This window comes from Grampus griseus, assembly GCF_964374135.1.
Source record: "Grampus griseus genome assembly, chromosome: 3".
NCBI lineage: Eukaryota > Metazoa > Chordata > Mammalia > Artiodactyla > Delphinidae > Grampus > Grampus griseus.
The window spans coordinates 92845861-92868345 of record NC_139019.1 but is presented as its reverse complement, the minus strand read 5'-3'; positions in this window follow the sequence as shown (position 1 = coordinate 92868345).

The following is a 22485-nucleotide window of genomic DNA, read 5'->3' as shown; positions in this document are numbered from 1 at the left end:
AGCATGGACATATATACACTACCAAACGTAAAATAGTTCGCTAGTGGGAAGCAGCCGCGTAGCATAGGGAGATCAGCTCTGTGCTTTCTGACCACCTAGAAGGGATGGGATAGGGAGGGTGGGAGGGAGGGAGACGTAAGAGGGAAGAGATATGGGGACATATGTATATGTATAGCTGATTCACTTTGTTATAAAGCAGAAACTAACACCCCATCGTAAAGCAATTATACTCCAATAAAGATGTTTAAAATATATATATATATATATATATATATATATATATATAAACAGAAGTGATAATACTTATCATTAATTTACTGGCAAGTGGGAATGGTGTACAGAGGTTTAAAAAAGCCATGGAGAGAGTTAATTGCTCAGAGAAATACTGCCGTGCAGCAATGTAAGACCCACCCAAAGTTGGTGATGTGTAGTATATAGTAGAACTACCTGTTCTATTCTCTCCAGTAGTTTCCACGGCTGTCTCATTTTGTTAATTCTCCCAATATTTCAAACCTGTTATGGTGGTTTGTGATCAGTGATCTTTGATGTTACTACTATGATTCACTGAAGGTTCTGAGATGATGGGTAGTACTTTTTAGCAATAAAGTATTTTTAATTAAGTTATATATGTTGTTTTTTATATTTAATGTTATTGCACACTTAATAGACTACAGTCTATTTTACATGCCCTGGGAAGCCAAAACATTCATGTGACTGCCTTTATTGCATTGTTTGCTTTACTGGGGTGGCCTGGAGCCTAACCCATAATATCTTCAAGGTTTGCCTGTAGTTGGGCTCATCAGAGGTGAAGGTTTGTCAGGTGCAAAAACACAGGGAAAAGAGAATTTGGGGCATTGGCAAGAGTGTGTGAATCATAGAATTAAGTTGGGTAAGAAGGAATTTTTTAAAATTAAGTTGAATATTAAGGAATTTTTTAAATTGAGCAATAACAGATAGTGAGACAACACACAGACTGATACTTATCAAGTGGAAAAATAATAAGGAAAAAAAATACATTGGCAAGAACCAGAGCAAGTATAGAACACTGAGTAAAAGCACAAAGCCAGACAATGTCGGTTTGACTTTTACCACTTACTTGCTTTGTAACTCTAAGCATGGTAAACTTTCTATGCCTCAGTTTTCTCATCTATATAATGAGATAATAGGCCATTCCTCATGGGATCATTTAGAACATTAAGTTGATTAGTATATATAAAGCACTTAACACAGTTCCTGGCATATAATAAGCACTAAGTAAGTGCTAACTATTATCCATGTTAGAAAAGGCCAAAATAATTCTTGGTATATAATGGCTTCATCAGATGTCTTACTTAATTACAGTTTTAAACTTGGCTATATAAATTTGTGCTTCATAAAAGACTTAGAGGCTACATTATTCTACAGTTTATAGGATCCTTGTATTATTAAATTTAAATATGTATATCTCTAACATGTACCCACAATTTCAGGAACTCAATTCCAGTCACAGAATTTCAGTTTTAATGGACACATTCTGGCCCTTCCCAATGATTTGTTGTGCCTGATTTTACTTAGAAGCAATAATATTATCTTTGGATAACTTGAATTCGATAAATATCCAAGGTTGCTACTTCCTAATTCCATTCCATTCACATGTCATCTCAACAGACTACCCAAAATAAGTTTAGTTTCCAATGGTCCTGACCATACATACCAGCATCCATGTGGAAAGGATGTAGTCAGTTTAGTTTATCAATAATTTCTTGATGGGAATGACTGTAGCACATAGTTTTAATGTTAAAATGGAAAGATAAATCTAAACTGTTTATGACTAAGGTAAAAATAAATTCTTATTCAAGTTAAAGGATGCATTAGTTCTTAATGCCTCATGGTACAAGGACTCTTTACCTTAATTTTTGGTTTATCCTGGTCCTAATGACACTCATTAAAAAAACAGACTTCCTGACCTAGTGCTGATTCTTGGGCCACTAATTTGTTCTAAATATGTTTTATTTACAAATTGGATTGATTATGCTATATTTCTCAGGAGAGTAATGCCCAGGTATTTTTCTGAATACTTTTGTAATCTTTCCTATAAGACATAGTACAATTCACTGGAAATTAGTAATTCACTCACTGTGAAAATGGGGAAATTACCAAATAAATACTTTCAAGAATAGTGTGAAATGTAGATAAAATAAATAACTTTTAAATATTTTACTGAATTGAAAATTTGTTATCCAAATGTTTTTCCTGACCTTATTAACACTTTTTGAATCCAAAAATATCACTTTAAAAAATAGGTGACATTTCCCCCATAGCAATTTGAATCTAAATTAATGTAGCAGAAGCAAAATGGTGGTTAGAACTATAACTGAAACATTTAAATTCCTATTCCAAAGCATTTATTCTCATACATAACTTCTGAGCTTTGACTTTCTGGTTTTAATGCCTTTTTTTAATATGTAAAAGGAAATGCATAAACTGAAAAATAAGGATTACCTCCACATGAGTAAAAACAATATACTTTATCTGTCACTATCTTATCGCTCTGACAACAAGAACAGTTTAATTTCCTCATTTTTACCTATGAAGGTACAGCATTAACACCGTATGAACACAAACATTAGGACTTTCATTTCCTATTTTAATTAAGAAATGTGATAAAGAGAAAGTATATTCCCTGTAGTACCAGACAGAGATTTTATTTTTCTAGACAGTCCCACCAATTCTAAAGCTAAACACCTGGATAAGGCATCGGAAATACATCTTTCCTTCTTATTTCAAACTCTGTGATCTGTGTCAGCAGCTGACACAGCGACTCTAGGACAACTCTGCTACCAGTTGAGAAATTTTAAAATGCCATTAAGCATTTTATCTCAATGTTCATATATCATTATATGTTCAGTTTGATTGGGCTGTTCATTGAACTGACTTTTTTTGTCCTTGGCATCTCTCTCTTTTACATATTCTTTGTTGCAGCTGAAACTGCTATGGGTAACAAGAGCAGATAAGCAAGTCCAAACCTACAACTGATTTTCCTAACACTTCTCATTACATGGCGGAAGAGGAACTAAAGTGACACAATGGTATAATGAAAACACATTAGATTAAGGTAGGGTTGTGGATGGTACCTGAGTTTTGTCCCTTACTCGTTGCCATTTCATCTTCCTTTAACTCAGTTTCCAAACTTTAAAAAATGACTGGCAGGATTAATTCTAAGGTCCCTTAAGCTTTGTGATTTCTATTGCCAAAAAGAGACAAAAAAGTAATCATTTTTTTCTCAGCTCAAGCAGAACTTATATTTTACACCTGAAAGTTTCTCATTATTTGGTTTTAAAAAATAATGAGGATGACAATAACTTTTTGCAACAGATGAATATGTAGAAATCAATAAAAACATTTTTGGTTTTATTTCTTAATAGCCATTGATAAGTACACATACAAAAAATTAAACAAATTCTAAATCTAAAATGCTCATAAGCCAATATCAATTTATGGAATTCGAGTTAACTGTGTAATTTTGCTCTTACTTGAGTCACTTTGCTTGTTTTCAAATTAGAAAGTTACATTGTTATCAAAGTAGAAATTTCTATCTAAAATTTAGATGATAAAATGCTAACTAAATGTATATAGATGGTGCCAAATATTTGAATCTCATAGCACCTTTTAGGAGTTAATCATTCCATCTCTAGACACTACTTTTATACTGAAGCCTCTCTGAGGCAAACAGCTCAGAAAGCACACGTGGATATGGGGTGAGAAAGCAATGCACCAAAGCCCCTCACTCAGTAAGATCCACATGGGTGTAAGGCAAGCACATACATCACTTAGCTAGCCACTAGGAGGTGGTCGTGTAGGCACAGGAATTCCAGGTCTAGCTCCAACCAAAGCGTTTAGTTGAGTGGCTGCAGTTTGGCTTCTTGAAAATAAATCTCTCCTATATGCCAACAAATCTACAAATTTTAGTCTCAGAATCTCTTTGCAATTTAAAAATTTTTTGAGGGTCTCTAGAAAGCCTTTGTCTATATGGGTTATATCTACCATTAATACTGTGTAGGAAATTAATACCAAGAAATCTTTTAAATATGCATTTATTAATTTTAAAATAATAATGAGAAAACTATTTTATGTGAAGACAAATAACATTTATATGAAAAATAATTGCTTTGTAAACACAAAAAAAGTTAGCAAGGAGACTGGCATTGTTTTACATGTTTTGCAAATCTCAATGTCTGACTTGAGAAAAAACAACTGGTTTTCCTGTATGTTTCTGCATTCAGTCTATTGAAATACATTGTTTTGATTGAAGCATGTGAAAAAAAAAATCTGGTCTCATCTAAATATATAGCTGTAAGGCAGGATTATTTTCATTTAATTGTGGATATTCTACATGAACAGCTAAATGAACTGATCTAAAACAAAGTAAATAACATTACTAGATTCAAAAAGCAACTAGTTGATCAAAACGTAGAAAGACTTATGATTTAAAAAAAATAAATGTACAAATATATATACATATATATATATATAATGTGTAGATATGGCTGTATAAGCATAGGGAAAGTTCATGAAAAGTAAATACCATATTATTTAACTTCTATAATATGTATCATATATTATTATATAGTATATATAAAAAGGATTTACGTTATTGCTATAATATCTATTTAACCTCTACAATAAGCTCTGGAGGTGTGTGGTCCCCCCAAAATGACACATGAAATGTGGGTGTGTTTCACTTTCTCGTGGTGTGTGCATGTGTGTGCGTTCCTTTGTGTTTCAAATTTTAAAAGAGTTGGGGTTGGAGAGGAAGCCAGGCACATTTCAGACTTCCTTACAACATACAATGCCATAAGACATTGGAAAATTTACAGAGTCCTCAGTAAAAATAGTTTTACCAGAAATTTCCTATCAAATCATTTATTAATACATGAAAACAACATAAAATTCTCACATAAGCAAAGGATGAAGAAACATTGCAAACATGTCCTCTTGAAAAGTAAGATATATTCCAGCCAAGTAAGAGAGAAAATTCCAGGTTAGGAGGTGAAGAATAAGGAGACTGCCACGTAAAAGGTTTATTTATTAAATACACTGTGTCTGCCCTAGGATAGTGTACGTTTCAAGTAATAATATAGCAGCCCAACTACTTGAGTTAAGCATATAAAATAGAAACAAGGGCAGGCAGAACTTATGATGTAGAATCTACAGTATTTATTTCCTTTGCTTTGGGAACTCTCCTTTACCAGTGGTAAAACTGTAATAAAGTGTGTCCAGAAATCAAATAAAAACCCTTCAATAAATTAAAGTTCATAGAGGAAAATGTAGAAACAAAACTGAAAATTGGTAGTTTCTGATCTGTGTTTCTCCTCCTGCTTCTGCTTTGGCTTCATCAATGGTACTCCGCTCCTCCCTCTCTTCCTTCCCCTCCCTTACAGATGCTTGGCTCCCATGCCCAGAGAATTTGTTCACCAGTTATAGAGAGGAACCCAGACATTGTATTTCTTAAAGTTTCTCATTCAGGGTTGAGAGAACCACTGCTCTACATGGAGGTAGAATGGAGGAATAGATCAAGTTAATAACAGCATTACTGGCTATTCATCTAAAAAATATAGATCCCAACTTTTAATTCCAAGGGGAAACAAAAATTTGGATTCCACATTTGGTTACTAAACCTATGACCTCCACCCAATTGGAAGAGAAGCATATACAACCTTAAGAAAACTTTATTTTCTGACTCGATAAAAATGAACAGATGGAATGTCCATTACAGACATATATATATTCATTTACTCAAAATATTTATTGAATACTTTGAGGTACCAAGAACTGTGCTAGATACTGGAGATATAATGGTAAATAAAATAGATACATGTCCTGCCCTCCTACTACTCAGATTCTTTGTCATAATTTGTCATAGATAAGACAAGTGACTAAAGACAACAAATATACTTAATAAAATATTCTCTTGAGATACAGAGTAGATTAACGACTTTATTTTAGAGAAAAAAACCAACAGAATGTCTGCTGGATTCAAAGTCAATCTGTTTTCTAATAATAAGCTGCAAAGTTTAAATAACTGGTCTGAAATTTTTTCCATGTGTCTGAAAAACATTAAATATTTTGAAATAAATTTAGCCAAACATTAACATGGTAAAAAAATTAACTAAAGTAAACTGGGGGGGTTATTGCCAATTTTGACCATCTATAGTAAAAAACCAAGATGGAAGCAATAAGTTGGTTTATTTTCCTAGAATTCTGTTCTCTGGAAGATTATATTTAATATAGTTCCATTTAAAATATTATTTAATATTTCCACATACACTTTATAGCAATTGATTTAAAAACAGCAAACTTAAATGTATTGTCATTATAATTACTCATCCTGTTTCTCCCCAATTATTTTCTAGTATTCTCATTTTCCAGATATGCAATATTATTACATTTCTTCATCACTATTCATCCAAGTTTTTCTTGTTTAATTATCTTAATCTTTTCTCATAAGTCATTTGGTCAACTCCTTATCATTCTTGTCCTTTTTTCTAGATTTCTAGAGTTAATGAGATGAGAACTTAATAGTACTTAGCATGCTGCATTTCTCCAAGAATTAGTGAAGAATTATTACCACCCTGTCTTATGTCATATTATTTCTATACATAAAACTATCATATTTTATTTAGGCTTCATGATGCTATGCAAAGGATTATTTAATCTACTCTTAGGTCCTTCTTGACAACTTTCTCATCCAGGATAATATCTATGCAATTGGTTTATTTCAAGTCAACACACAGTATCTACTCTATGTTCCCCTCTGTGGTGTGTGTATGAAGGACTCTCGTGTGCCCAGGAAAGAAACTGGGGAATAAGGGCACGAACACTATGGAACCCTTCCTGAAGAAGAATTGCCAAAGAATTAAAAAAAAAAAATTTCTGACATATATTAACAAGCTTGGGATGGGTTGACTATTATTTATTTTTTAAAATAAAGTGTATTGTAGTATACTTTGAAGACATTTTTATCTCTATTATGTAAATTAGAATGGGTTATCATCACGGTCTAATAACATTAATTCAAATATTAAGTGTCTACTATGAATCTGGCACTGTTTGGAATAAAGATAACAGAAGTAGTTTCTACCTACAAGGAAAAGTAGGAAAGAGAAGGCAGTGTGGTAGCAAAATGCGGGCTCAGAGCTCAGACTCTCTCAGGCAAATGTGGCTGTTATGTTTTTTAGCTGTGCGACTGGAAAAGTTATTGAATCTTGGTAACCCTAAGTTTCCTCCACAGAGGCTTAGAGGCTTATATAAATAGAAGTTTAATGCCTGCCATTTACTAAAGCTTACTTATGACTAGCACTTACTATAATTAACGCTTTACATAAATTATCTCATTTAGTCATGACTTTCCTTGTTGAAGAAAGGGGGGGCTCAGAGAGATTAAGTCACACAGTAAAAAAAAGAGACTTGTGATTGGAAAATAATTTTAGTTCTAATCCCATGCTGTTTCTTTCTGTTTCTAATCAAGTTTGTTTTAATCAATGATAGACACAGTTTTAAGTATTGATATTACATTGTTCTAAAGGGCTTATTATGAAAATCATTAGTCTACTTTCCACCGTTTCCAGCTGCCCATAGTTAACTGCTTATAAGTCTTTGAGCTGTTTCTTTTGGTATTTACCTCCACAACACTAAATACTCCTGTTTACAGTGTACCACTTGATTGCGGAAGGCAGGAGGGGCAGGCGAGGGGATAGATTGACGGCTGGCTTTCCACAATGAAAGATGAGAATCAACCACTCTTTTACTTTTTCTGTATGTCCACCACTTCCATACTGCCCTCCTCTTCCATCCTTTTCAAATAGTAATATACTGTATTCAGGGTTGACATTATTATGTCTATTTAATATTTGTAGCTAAGTAGGAATTTGATTTCTTGCACAACTTTTCTTCAGATTTAATAACTTGTAGTGCCCCATGTGCTTAATGTTAACGTGTTTATAAACTCTTCTCCTATTCTCTAAATCTTTCAATGTATTTAAATACGTCAGGCATTTTTTTTTTAATATTTCCTTTATTGGAGACATTTCTCCCAAAGCTCTCCAACCTGTTTCACTCTGAGATGCTCGCCCTCTATGCTGGACACAGTCCTCATCCTATGCATTCTTTTCAAAATCAACTTGAATATTCTCTTCCTTGAGTTGAATTCCTTATTCCCTGAATCCCATTAATTCCTCTTTCTTCATGTATTCCCTTATTTTAGTGAAGAAACTCCTCTTGCAACTTCCCAAGGAAGAGTTTTTAGGAGTTAAGTTTTTGAGGCTTTGCTTGTCCAAAGATATTTTAGACTTCCTTCATACATAACTGATGGTTCTGCTGAGTATACAACTTTAGGTTGAACTTTGTTTATCCTCAAAATTTGGAAGTCTTCACTCTACTGTCTTCCTACTTTCAGTGCTGCTACGAGGAACTCCAAGGATGCTCTGATTTCTGGTCTTTTATATGTTACAATCACCACCCCACCACTCTTGATACTTCTAGGATCTCCTGTTTCTCTCCAGAGCTCTGTTTCATGATGCTATGCCTTAGTCTGGGTCTATTATTATCTATTGTTTTGGGAACTCTATCAGCCCTTTCAATCTGGAAACTCATTTCTTCAACTTCAGGGATTTTTCTGGAATTAATTCGCTAATATTTTCCTTCCTTCCACTTTCTTTGTTCTCTCTTTCTGGAAGTTTTATTATTCAGATACTGAATCTTCACTATTGAATTTCTAAACTTTATTTTTCAATTTTCCATATGTATATATTAATTTCCAAGAGTTTTTCTCTGAATATTCCTTTAAAAATGGATCTTGTTCTTGTTTCACAGATACAATAGTTTTTCTGAGAAGATTAATGATTAATTTTTTGAAGCTTTCATTTTCATGATAAGTCTCTGTTTTGTTTGCTTTAATCTCTTCCATGTTAGACACTTCATCGAATATGTGTTCATTGCTACCTATCCACTTATATCTAAAACACTGACTGAAAATTCTGTGGGGCACTCGACCATGGCCTTTTCATACAGGAATCTGGCTAGCCTTTTTCATTTAAGAAACCCTGTTCTCAGTATCTTTTTTTTTAATTTGTTTTTTATTGAAGAATAGTTGAATTACAATGTTGTGTTAATTACTGCTGTACAACAAAGTGACTCAGTTGTACATATACATTCTTTTTCATATTGTTTTCCATTATGGTGTATCACAGGATATTGAATATAGTTCTCTGTGCTATACAGTAGGACCTTGTTGTTTACAATTCTATATGTAATAGTTTGCATTTGCTAATCCCAGACTCCCACTCCATCCCTCCCACTTGGCAACCACAAGTCTATTCTCTATGTCCCTGATTTTGTTTCTGTTTCATAGATAGGTTCATTTGTGTAATATTTTAGATTCCACATATAAGTGATATCATATGGTATTTGTCTTTCTCTTTCTGACTTACTTCACTTAGTATTATAATCTCTAGTTGCATTCATGCTGCTGCAAGTAGCATTATTTCATTCTTTTTTATGGCTGAGTGGCTGTATCTTTAAATATTTTCTCTTAGGCTTGTTGGAAGTCCCAGAAAATAGTCTTCTAATTACTCGAGTTTTGGAAGCAAAGTGGGAAAAGAGGACAGGGGTGGGGAGGTCTTAATATTCAGGTGTAACCTTTCATTTAATACCCCTGTTTCAGTTTGGTTCTCTTTTCTTATATGTACCCAGTTCAGCAACACCTGGCTTATTATCTACTGAGAAAAATATGCTTTATTACCTACAGAGAAAAATCTCCAGTTTTCTGTTGGGGTGGAGTAGGGGCAGTGTTGGATGAAAGGAGGAAACTGCTTCTTTAAGGATCTTTCAGCCAACCTTCTTGATTTAGCCCCACCTTCATCCTCACTTGCTGAGGTATCTGGGGCTACCAGTTCTTTAGCATATTCGGGCTTTGCTGTGCAAATCAAGGTACATTAAGTGTTTCTCTATGATGGCTTAAGAGTCAGCTCTCTCAGATCTGCAAAATCTTTTTATTACTTCTAGTGGGATCTTCCCAGACCGGGGCACGAACCCGTGTCCCCTGCATCTGCAGGTGGACTCTCAACCACTGCGCCACCAGGGAAGCCCCATGGCCTATCTTTAACCAGAAATCTTTAAATTCCATGCTTTTCCCACTATTCCAGGGTAGAGAAACATTGAATAGTGTACTTTACTTTTTCACATTTTCTTGCTTTTGGCTTTCCCTCTATTCAGCAAGAGACACTCACTGCTTTCAGGAAGATTAGGATTACCGTGGCTGGAGTGCAAAGGAAAACTATTGCAAAACAGGGTCTTGGAGCCCATTTCAGAAAAAACAGCTGAAAAGTCAAGCTTTCAATGACAAGAACCATATACTTAAGAGAGAAAAAAAGTTCTCTAGACTAAAAAATTTCCTCATAAATATTAAGAAACAAAGCTAAGAGGACTGAGAATATAGTTTTACTGTAAACCCATAGGATATAAAATTTCTGCTGTATAAGATGGTAAGAAAAATTCCATCCCAGGGTAGGGTAACTAGCCTGGAGGAGCAAAGAGGAGGGCTCAGCCCTGAGCCTCTTCCAGCACTGGGTGGGAAGAGAGGCTGGTAAAAGAGTATCTCAAGAGGAATTTAGCAATCTGTGAGCCGCATACATATGGCTCCCTTGCCATATGGAAATATGAGCAAAGACCTCCTTATGGATTACATCCAGCCAGTATGGGACAGGGGCAATAAAGTTGTATAATTAGGCAGTTATAATCCTCAAATGGAGTCAAAATGAGCAGATTAGAGAAACTGCTTCTGTGTAATGACAAACTGGAAATATATTGGCTACCTCCTTGTGCAATGATAAAAACAAAATAGAATCAACATGCATTTTTAACCATCAATAAGATACCAATAGACTCCGCACAGGGTAAAGATGCATATAATGAGGGTAGGGGTTGATAACCTGAAGAAATAACCTGAATAAATAAACATTGGTTTTTTCCTATAACTGGTAAGATCTTCACTTATTTACAATCTAATTCCCCATATAAAGATCTGAGTTTCATTTAGCTAATCCTGTGGCAGATTTCAGAGATCACAAAGGGACACCAGAGAGGTCACCAAGAGGATGAAAACTCTAACAGCCCCTGTGGAAGCTGTGGGACTCGTGTCTCAATAACCAAGGTTCACAGAGAAGTGAGCAGTGTAGCACTTGCTTTCCTGGATTTCTCTGTGGTACAGGGGTTGTTAACAGTCCAGACAACATGTGGAGTTGAGTGCCCCCAACCTTTATTCTACAAACAAGTAATTACAGGGAACGTCAATAATTACAACCAAAATAGCAAATCAAATCTAGTCAGTGCCTGCGCAAAGTAAAATGCCTATTCCTATTACAATCATAATATTCAAGAAGGTATTTGAAAAGTAAAATGGCAGATAAATCACATGGTACAAAAAGAATCATAAAAATAAAATACCTTGGGCTGTATTAATCTACTGTCAAGGTTACATTATACCTCTAGTGGCTCTAAAGTAATGATAGAGGAATCTATCCCAGAAATTGAAAAAAGTCTAATTGGAATCGATTATAAATAAAAGACTGAGATAATTACCAGACTCCAAATAATGCACAAATGAGATAGAGGTTCATCAAATATTATTCTTAAATTTAGGTAAACGTAGTCAAACCACGAAGTGTTTTTTTTTTTTAGTTTTTCTGGCTTTGAAATATCCTAATCAGTACCAGGCATCAAGGGAATATGAATAAAAGAATCTTACTTTCCCACTTAGATCAGGGTGTGTAAAACGTCCCTTTTTCAATAGATCATCAGTGTTTATGCATCTTTTAGAACTGTCTGATCATAATGAGCTAAGTATGACCTTCTACAATTATGGTCAATTCTTAGACTTTTTGTGATGCAAAATATGCCAGCTTGTGTGAATTTCTTTAGCAAGCCATTTCTCCTGTGTAATAAACTATAAATGAAGATATTAAACAAGAACTTATCGAAGACTAATTTTTATGGCACTGAATGTGATGCTTTGCTGTTTATCATTATGCTTTATTGATGGTCTTTTAGCCATTTCAATCTATGTTGCCAGGATCCATCAAGACAATTCCAAATAATAATGAAACATTAGAGTCTATGCTTCTCTAAAAATTAATATACTAGACATTAAGAATTCTGCATGTATTAGCCATACCTAGTTCACTAATTTTGTAAAGAGAAAAGTAAAGTACATTGGACAGGATTTAAATATGTCATGGTAAGAATCCTGCTTGGGAAACCATGTAGGTTTTTCCATTTATTTCCAGATGTTCACAGTTTTATTTTTGACCCAGAAAATTAAAGTCACTCACTTGCCATAGTCTGAAGCTTATCCCAGCCTGAGGCCAAACTCACTGACCTATTCAAGGCAACTAGAGTAGTCAGATCAAAGCACTGAGATTTTTGTTGTTTTTGTTGCTTTCTAAAATAAATTAAAAAAAATTTTTTAAACATCTTTATTGGAGTATAATTGCTTTACAATGGTGTGTTAGTTGCTGCTTTATAACAAAGTGAATCAGCTATACATATATCTATATCCCCATATCTCCTCCCTCTTGTGTCTCCCTCCCACCCTCCCTATCCCACCCCTCTAGGTGGTCACAAAGCACCGAGCTGATCTCCCTGAAAGCACTGAGCTTTTTTGAATGACTGTTCTACATAGACTTATATGAAAACCTGTGTGTGTGTGTGTGTGTGTGTGTGTGTGTGTGTAGGTATATATATATACCTACACACACACACACACACACACACACACACACACACACACACGGCATTTGTCTCTCACATGCGGAGAATTGAGGTTCTCTGCATTTATACTTGGTTATAAACGTATAACCAAGTATACATTGGTTAATATACCTGCATGGACTGTGTTAGTTCTGGACTGTGAAAGGCAAATGCTGCAAAGTATATAGCTTTCTCATGTAGTGGGTAGAGATGAAGAGAAGCAAAGCTAGATAAGGGGATCCAGGTGGACCGTAGGCCCAGAAACAGACTAAATCTACATCCACCTCTGCAAGTCAGAAGTGACAGTAAATCTACAAAGCTGAGATGGCAAGACGGTGTGGTATACAGTCAAAGAAACAGAATTACAGGATGCTAATCCACTGGAACTGATCAGGAGACTCAAATTTTGGTAAACAAAAAAGAGAAAGCTGGGTCCTATTTGAGTAGCTCCAACAGGCAGATATAAAGCCTCTATTTCCTCCCATGGTCCTCAATTTCCCGAATGAATTAAATAATTGCATGAACCCACATTTTCTCATCCTGCTTAAGTTCCACTAGCACCTAAGTAACCAGGAAAGAAAGCTAAGGAAAATACACCACTCTATTCTTAAAGAGACTATAGATCTGAGTAAATCTACACCAATCAAGGAAGAATAAACAGAAAAAAATTAGAGCTATTTACATAAATGTAAAAGAAAAGAAAAAAATATGTATAGCATGTAAAACAAATTTAAAGAACATATTTATTAAATTTGATATCAGAATAATAACAAAATTGTAAGCAGCAACAACCTTGCATTCTTAAATGATGGCAGGAGCTGGTATACTCAACAGCAAGGCCAGGGGGATGTCCCACATGATTTACGATGTATATGCCGTAAATCAACAGCTGATATTTAGTGCTGTCTCCCCTCCAACTCCTGCCAGAATGAATGGGGGCTGGGAACAAGAGTGGAGGTGAGGGCTTCCCTGGTGGCGCAGTGGTTGAGAGTCTGCCTGCCGATACAGGGGACACGGGTTCGTGCCCCGGTCCGGGAAGATCCCACATGCCGCGGAGCGGCTGGGCCTGTGAGCCATGGCTGCTGAGCCTGCACGTCCGGAGCCTGTGCTCCACAACGGGAGAGGCCACAGCAGTGAGAGGCCCGCGTACTGCCAAAAAAAAAGAGAAAAGAGTGGAGGTGAGAATGACTACTCTCACAATCGTATCTATTAACCTTCTTGAAAAACTTTGGGCTTGATACATTTGGAGGTCCTAGGGTCCACAGAAGCAATGATTCTACCTGGGAACCAAGTTATGGAAAACAAAGTGGAAACAGAATGCCCCCCAAATCATTTTGGGTCCCTCATGCCACCAAGCCAACAGTCTGAGAAGCAGGTCTCCACACTGGTCATGATGATTGGGTTACTACCATACAGTGGAGGACTACGTGTAAAACCCAGGGAATTCACTGGGTTATCTCTGAGTTTCTCCTTGTCCAATAGTAGTGGTTAGTGAGAAACCACCGTGATCTAACATAAATAAGACCACTGAAAACTCAGATCCTACAGGAATAAAGAACTGGGTCACCAACTAGACAAAGAACATCATCCAGCTGAGTTTGCAGCAGAGGTAAGAGGAACATGAAATGGATGGTAGAAAAAGACAGCTATGATTAGTAAGGAAGAACTCTGTGTAACCAGCTACCAAATCAGGGAGTTTAGCAGCTATGTTTTACATCACTAAATTGTATCCCTAGCCCTCTTTCCCTTTTTCTTCTTGCTATCTTATATGAAGAGCATCAGTGGCATCTAATGTTTAGGTAAGAGAATGACCATTGCCATCATCCCTAATTAAGGTAGTTGAGGGAATTTCTTGCAACACCTTTGTTAGGTTTCAACCAGAGGAAGGAGAAAGAGTGGATACTTGAGAGGCAGAAGGGTTTAGCTGTGCTAGACATCTTCTAATGCACTCATATCTGCTCTCCATCTTTCTCCAACCTCTGTGCTGACCTGACATGTATGGACTAGATCATAGGGCTCTCTTTTACTCTGGACTCCAGTTGGGTTTGGCTAATGGAGAGCCACAGCAGAGGTTAGGAGAGAACCTAAGAGAGTAAGCTTAGGGTACCTGTTTTCCTTGCTCCCTCCCAGGTCTCACAATCAAAGGTTATTGCTACTCTTTCCATTAACTGCTCACCTCCTTCCCTTGGATCTAGTGGTGGTAACTGATCTGCTATTGTTAGCCCAGGACACCAAACCCACGGCATTGTAGATTATCCTCTATTAAATCCTCCTTGAATTATCTCACTTTGAATGTGCCAGCTGTTTTCAGCTAGGAGCCTGCCTAATACGTGTAGCATAGCACAATCAAAGACACTTTTTAACTAGAAAACTTTATCGAGGGAGGGAAATTAAGTATTACTCTGTATCTGGAATAGACTTGGGGGAAATCAATGAACTTAAGAAAGTTCCAATAAAATTTAGATTTACTAGAATTGTCTTTGAGATTTTTTTCATTTAATTTTCTATTTTTAAGTATTAGACAGAAAATAACCTTAGTAAGGAATCCAGATAGATATAATGTTGAGCATCCCTTTGAGGGAAAGCAGGCACACTCTAAACAAAGCACCAAGGCCTAAACTTAACATGAGTCCCAAATGGAACATGAATCAATAGAATCACTGTTATGGGTTAAATTGTGTCTCTTAAAAAGAAATGTTGAAATTGTAACCCCCAGTGCCACAGGATGTGACCTTATTTGGAAATAGGATCTTTACACAAGTTAAAATAAGTAATTAGAATAGACCCTAATCCAATATGACTGCTATCCTTTTAAGATTTGGGGAAATTTGTATACAGAGACAGACACACACAGGGGAGAACGATGTGATGAGATCCAGAGGGAAAGGCCAGAGGAAGATAGAGGACAGAAGTGATGCAGGTATAAGACAAGGAATTCTTGGGGCCACTAGAAGCTTGGAGAGAAAAGGAAGGATTCTGCTACAGGTTTCAGAGAAAGTATGGCCCTGCCAGTACCTTGATCTTAGACCCCAAAACAGTGAGACAATAAACTGTTGTTTTAAGCCACTCAGTTTGTGATATCAATACTTTGTTATGGCAGCGTTAGGAAACTGATACAATCAATTTTCATTTGCTACAGTGGGAACTCTATATTTTAAAAGTCCTGAATTTTAATTAGTAAGTCACCAAAAACTATATCTGGATTACTCAGTCCACATATCAAACAAACATTTCTAACTAGGTTTAAACACACTTGAATTGTTACTTTTAGCCCACCTCTCAAATCTCTCACTAACAGATGTGGCCCTGATGTTCTGGGAAGTTATAAATATCTCCTCACGTCCACAAGCATAGATAGATGCAGAAGTAGGATTTGAACCAGATACTGTGGCTCATAATATGGCACCTTTTCCATTGCAGTTTGGAATCTGCCCTGGCTCTGCTTAATGGATCTGTGACTTGAACAAGTGATTTAAACTCTCTGAACCTCAGAATGCTGTTTGATAGTATTTCATAACTCACAGGATTCACGTATGACTTACTAGTCATTATGCATAAAGGGCTTAAAACCAGAGCCAGCACAAGGTAATTGTTCACCAAAGGCAACTGCTATTAAGATGAGCCAAGCAGACTCTGGGTTGACTTCAAGACTCTTCAGCTGATTATGAGTTAAATTCAGAGAAACAGAGAAACCAAGAAACATGTGAGGCCTTCCCTTTCCAGGAAGCTACAGAGTAGAAGGCATAGGGAACAGAAACAAACATCTTTCCTATTTATTTCAAAATATATTTGGAAAGCAATAGTGTCTACAATTTCATTTTCACTGCTTCATTCAGTTTACAGCTAGTAATGTTCATTAGAATGAATTTTAAAATACATTAATCCTAATGTAACAGGATGTAAAAATGGAAATATCTACCTCGATTGCAGCTGAGATCCTGAGACAACATAATGGAAAGGGGTCCCATTCTCCCGAGAAAGGTGCCAGATCACTTAGCATGACTTTTAAAGAAGTAGCTAACAGCTGTTTGTTGTTCGTTTGCCTAATATCTATGATGAGGGTATAAAACGTTGATTTGGGTTTTTTTTAAAATAACAAATCCCTGAGGTTAACATATTCTATTAAGACACTAGTTCTCCAGTATAAATAGGTTACAGCAAAATTCTAGGTAACCAATTGCCCCTTTTAGTTGAAATCTCATTTATTCATTCAACAAATATCTATTGAGGGCCCATTACGTCCCACGGACTATTCTAGTGCTGGGGATACAGCAGTAATCAAAACAGAAAAAGAAAATCTTCATCGTCCAAAGCTTACAGCTCATGAAGCGGAAAGGTAAATAACTAGATAGATGAAATATTTAAGATAATAGATGTGATAATGCTGAGGAGAAAAATGAAGCAGAGAAAACAAATAGATATTGTGTGTGTGTTGGAGGTGTGTGCCATTTTTGGGAAGAAATGCCACCAGGGAAGAAAAGCCACATTGCACTGGAGAGACTGAAAGGAAGTAAGGAGTCCAGCTATGCAGGCTTCTGGGAGAAGGATATCCAGAATATGGGAAACAGTGATTGCAGCTTCCCTAAGCAAGAGTGTTTGCTAAGGATCAGGGAGGAGGCCACTGTGACTGGGGCAGAGAGAGCAAGGTGGAGGATAATAGGAGATGAGGTCCCACAGGTAACTGTGGGTGGGACAGGGGAGTTATTTGAGGTTATAGTTTCTCCTTGTAATCATCTATTGGGTTGGCCAAAAAGTTCGTTTGGGTTTTTCCATAACATCTTATGAAAAACCCAAATGAACTTTTTGGCTAATCCAAGATATTCTCCAATGGCAACCACAATGTCCCTTACTTCACTGTCCACAGTAAATTTCAGGGGGTAGAGGATCATGTGTGTGTTTTTTTTTTAATTGACTTATAGTTGATTTACAATGTTATATTAGTTTTAGATATACAACACAGTGATTCAATATTTTTATAGGTTATACTCAATTTAAAGTTATTACAAAATATTGGCTGTGTTCCTGTGCTGTACATTACATCCTTGTGTCTTTTTATTTTATACCAGTAGTTTGTACCTCTTAATCCCCTTCCCCTAACTTGCCCCTCCCCCAACCCCTCTCTCCACTGGTAACCACTAGTTTGCTTTCTATATCTGAATCTGTGTCTGTTATATTCACTCATTTCATTTTTTAGATTCCACATACAAGTGAAAATATACATTATTTGTCATTCTCTGACTTATGTCACTAAGGATAATACCCTTCAGTTCCATCCATGTTGTCACAAATGGCAAAATTTCATTCTTTTCTTTATGGCTGAGTACTATTCCTGTGCGCGTGTGTGTGTGTGTGTGTGTGTGTGTGTGTGTGTGTGTTTCTTCTTTATCCATTCATCGGCTGATGGGCACTTACATTGCTTCCATATTTTGGTTATTGTAAATAATGCTGTGGTGAACATTGGATTGTGTGTATCTTTTTGAATTAATGTTTTCATTTTCTTCAGACATAAACCCAGAATTGGAATTGCTGGATCATATGGTAGTTTTATTTTTAGTTTTTTAAGGAACCTCCATACTGTTCTCCATAGTGGCTGCACCAATTTACATTCCCACCAACAGTGCAAGAGTGTTCCCTTTTCTCCACACCCTCTCCAGCATTTATTGTTTATCTCTTTGATGACAGCCATTCTGACAGGTGTGAGGTGATGTATCATTGTGGTTTTGATTTGCATTTCCCTGATGATTAGTGCTATTCAGCATCATTTCATGTGCCTGGTTTTTGATCTGTATATCTTCTTTGGAAAAATGTCAATTTTTCAGTTGAGTTGGTTTTTGTGATATTGAGTTGTATGCACACTTTATATATTTTGGATATTAAGTCCTTGTCAGACATATCATTTGCAAATGTGTTCCTCATTCAGTAGGTTGTCTTTTCATTTTGTTGATGGTTTCCTTTGCTGTGCAAAAGCTTTTAAGTTTAATTAGGTCTCATTTGTTTATTTTTGTTTTTGTTATCCTTGCCTGAGGATACAGATCCAAAAAACATTGATAAGACTTATGTCAAACACTATACTGCCTACATTTACTTCTACGGGTTTTATGGTTTCTGGTCTTACATTAAGGTCTTGAATCCACTTTGAGTTTATTTTTGTATATGGTGTGAGAAAATGTTCTAATTTCATCCTTTTACATGTAGCTGGCCAGTTTTCCCAACACCACTTATTAAGGTGACTGTCTTTTCCTCCTCATATATTTTGCCACCTTTGTCATAGATTAAATGACTATATGTCTGTGGGTTTATTTCTGGGTTCTCTATCCTGTTTCATTAATCTACGTGTCCATTTTCATGCCAGTACCATGATGTTTTGATGACTGTAGCTTTGTAGTATAGTCTGAAGTGAGGTATCATGATACCTCCAGCTTTGATCTTTTTTCTCAGGATTAGTTTGGCAATTTGGGGTCTTTGTGGTTTCACACAAATTTTAGGTATATTTATTCTAGTTCTGTTAAAAAAAAAACCAAAAAATCCATGGGCATTTTAATAGGTTGCACTAAATCTGTAGATTGCTTTGGGTAGTATGGACATTTTAACAATAATTCTTCCAATCCAGGAACATAGGGTATCTTTCCATTTCTTTGAATCACCTTCAATTTCCTGCATCAGTGTATTACAGTTTTCAGAGTATAGGTCTTTCATCTCCTTGATTAAGATTATTCCTAGGTATTTTATTCTTTTTGATGCAATTTTAAACAGGATTATTTTCTTGCTTTCTCTTTCTGATAGTTCATGATTAGTGTATAGAAAAACAACAGATTTCTATATATTAATCTTGTAGCCTGCAAGTTTACTGAATTCTTTTATTACTTCTAATAGTTTATTGGTAGAGACTTTAGGATTTTATATATATAGTCTCATGATACCTGCAAATAGTGAGCTTTACTTCTTTCCTTTCAATTTGGATGCCTTTTCTTTCTTTTTATTGTCTGATTGCTGTGGCTAGGACGTCCAATACTATGTAAAATAGAAGTGGCGAGAGTGGGCATCCTTGTCTTGTTCCTGATCTTAGAGGAAAAGTTTTCAGTTTTCACCATTCAGTTTGATGTTAGCTGTGAGTCTTTCATATGGCCTTTATTATGTTGCAATATGTACCCTCTATATCCACTTTGTTCAGAGTTTTTTATCATGAATGGATTTTGAATTTTGTCAAATGCTTTTTTCTGCATATATTGAGATGATTGTGTGTTTTTACTTCCTTTTGTTAATTTAGTGTATCACATTGATTGATTTGCAGATATTGAACCATCCTTGCATCCCTGGAATAAATCCCACTTGATCCTGGTGTATGATCTTTTTAATATATTGTTAAGTTCAGTTTGCTAATATTTTATTGAGGATTTTTGCATCCATATTCATCAGAGATATTGGCCTTTTGTAGTGTCTTTACCTGGTTTTGTGATCAGGGTAATGGTGGCCTTATAGAATGAATTTGGGAGTGTTCCCTCCTCTTCAACTTTTAGGAATAGTTTGAGAAAAATAGGTATTAGCTCTTCTTTACATGTTTGGTAGTATTCCCCAGTGAAGCCTTCCAGTACTCAACTTTTATTTGTTGAGAGTTTTCTGATTACTGATTCAATACTACTAATTGGTCTATTCAGATTATTTGCTTCCTCCTGGTTCAGTCTTGGAAGCTTGGGTATTTCTAGGAATTTATCCATTTCTTCTAGGTTGTCCAGTTTGTTGGCATATAACTGTTCATTGTATTCTTTTATTAGTGTATTTCTGTGATACCAGTTTTAATTTCTCCTTTCATTTCTTATTTTATTTATTAGGGTCCTCTCTCTTTTTTTCTTAATTAGTCTGGCTATAGTCTTATCAATTTTATCTTTTCAAAAAAACAGCTCTTGGTTTCACTGATATTTTCTACCATTTTTAGGTCTCTATTTTATTTATCTCTGTTCTGATCTGAATTATTTCCTTCCTTCTGCTGACTTTGGGCTTTGTTGTTCTTTTTATAATTCTGTCAGATGGTAGGTTAGGTTGTTTATTTGATTTTTATTGTTGTTTCTTGAGGTAGGCCTGTATCACTTAAAATTTCCCTCTTAGAACTGCTTTTCCTGTGTCTCATAAACTTCGGAGAGTTATGTTTTTATTTTCACTTATCTCAAGGTATGTTGCAATTTCCTCTTTGGTATCTTCATTGACCCATTGATTTTTTTCAGTACTATGTTGTTTAGTCTCCATGTTTTCGATTTTCCCATTTTTCTTCCTATAATTAACTTCTAGTTTCATACCATTATGGTTGGAAAAAATGCTTGACAGGATTTCAATTTTCTTAAATTTATTGAGACATGTTTTGCAGCCTAACCTGTGATCTATCCTGGAATGTATACTCTGCTGCTTTTGGAAGGAATGTCCTGTAAATTAATATAAAGCCCAACTGGTTTAATGTGTCATTTAAGGGCACTGTTTCCTTATTGATTTTCCATCTGGATGATCTGTCCATTGATGTAAATGAGGGGTTAAAGACCTCCACTATTAATGTATTATTGTCAATTTCTCCCTATATGTCTATTAATATTTGTTTTATATATTTAGCACTCCCATATTAGGTACATATGTTTATAAATGTTGTATCCTCTTCTTGTATTGGTGCCTTTACCATTATATAATGCTCTTCTTTATCTTTTATTATAGGCTTTGTTTTAAAGTCTACTTGGTCTCATATGAGTACTGCTACCCCAGCTTTCTTTTCATTTCTGTTTGCATGAAATATCTTTTTCCATCCTCTCACTTTCATTTTGTGTGTTTCTTTAGCCCCTAAGTGAGTCTCTTGTAGGTAGCATATAGATGGGTCTTGCTTTTGTTATCCAATCAGCCAGGCTATGTCTTTTTTGTTTGTTTTGTTTTGTTTTGTTTTTGTTTTTGTTTCTTGCAGTACGCGGGCCTCAACCGTCGTGGCCTACTCCCGTTGCAGAGCACAGGCTCCAGATGCGCAGGCTCAGCGGTCATGGCTCACAGGCCTAGCCACTCCGTGGCACGTGGGATCCTCCCGGACCGGGGCACGAACCCGTGTCCCCCGCATCGGCAGGCAGACTCCCAACCGCTGCGCCACCAGGGAAGCCCTAGGCTATGTCTTTTAATTGGAGCATTTAATCTATTGACATTTAAAGTGATTATTGATAGTTATGTGCTTGCTGTCATTTTGTTATTTATTTTCTGGTTGCTTGTATAGTTCTTCTTTTAGTCTCTTCTCTTGTGATTTGATAACTTTCCTTAGTGTTATGTTTGTGTTCCTTTCTCTCTAGTTTTTGTGTATCTATTGTAGGTTTTGAATTGTGATTATGATGGAGTTTATATATGTTGACCTATAACTGTACCTACTTGTTTTAAACTGATAGTCATTTAAGTTTGTTCTGTGATTTTTCTTTTCTGGGTTTCTGTAAAAAAGTTACCAGTATTCAAGAATTATTTGTGATCTTGGGGGAAAACTCCTTTTATGAAGAGTCATTTGAAGGTCATTATCTTTTATTTTTATTTGAATGTCCAAAAACTTTATGAAGTTATCCCTTTGGTAATTTCAATCTACTTGTCTTTTTTTATGGCAAGCATCTTAGCTGATCTAACTAATAGGAAATGAGGGAATTCAATGAAATATATACCTACAGTATATATTTTACAAACTACAATATGCATGTGGTGTTT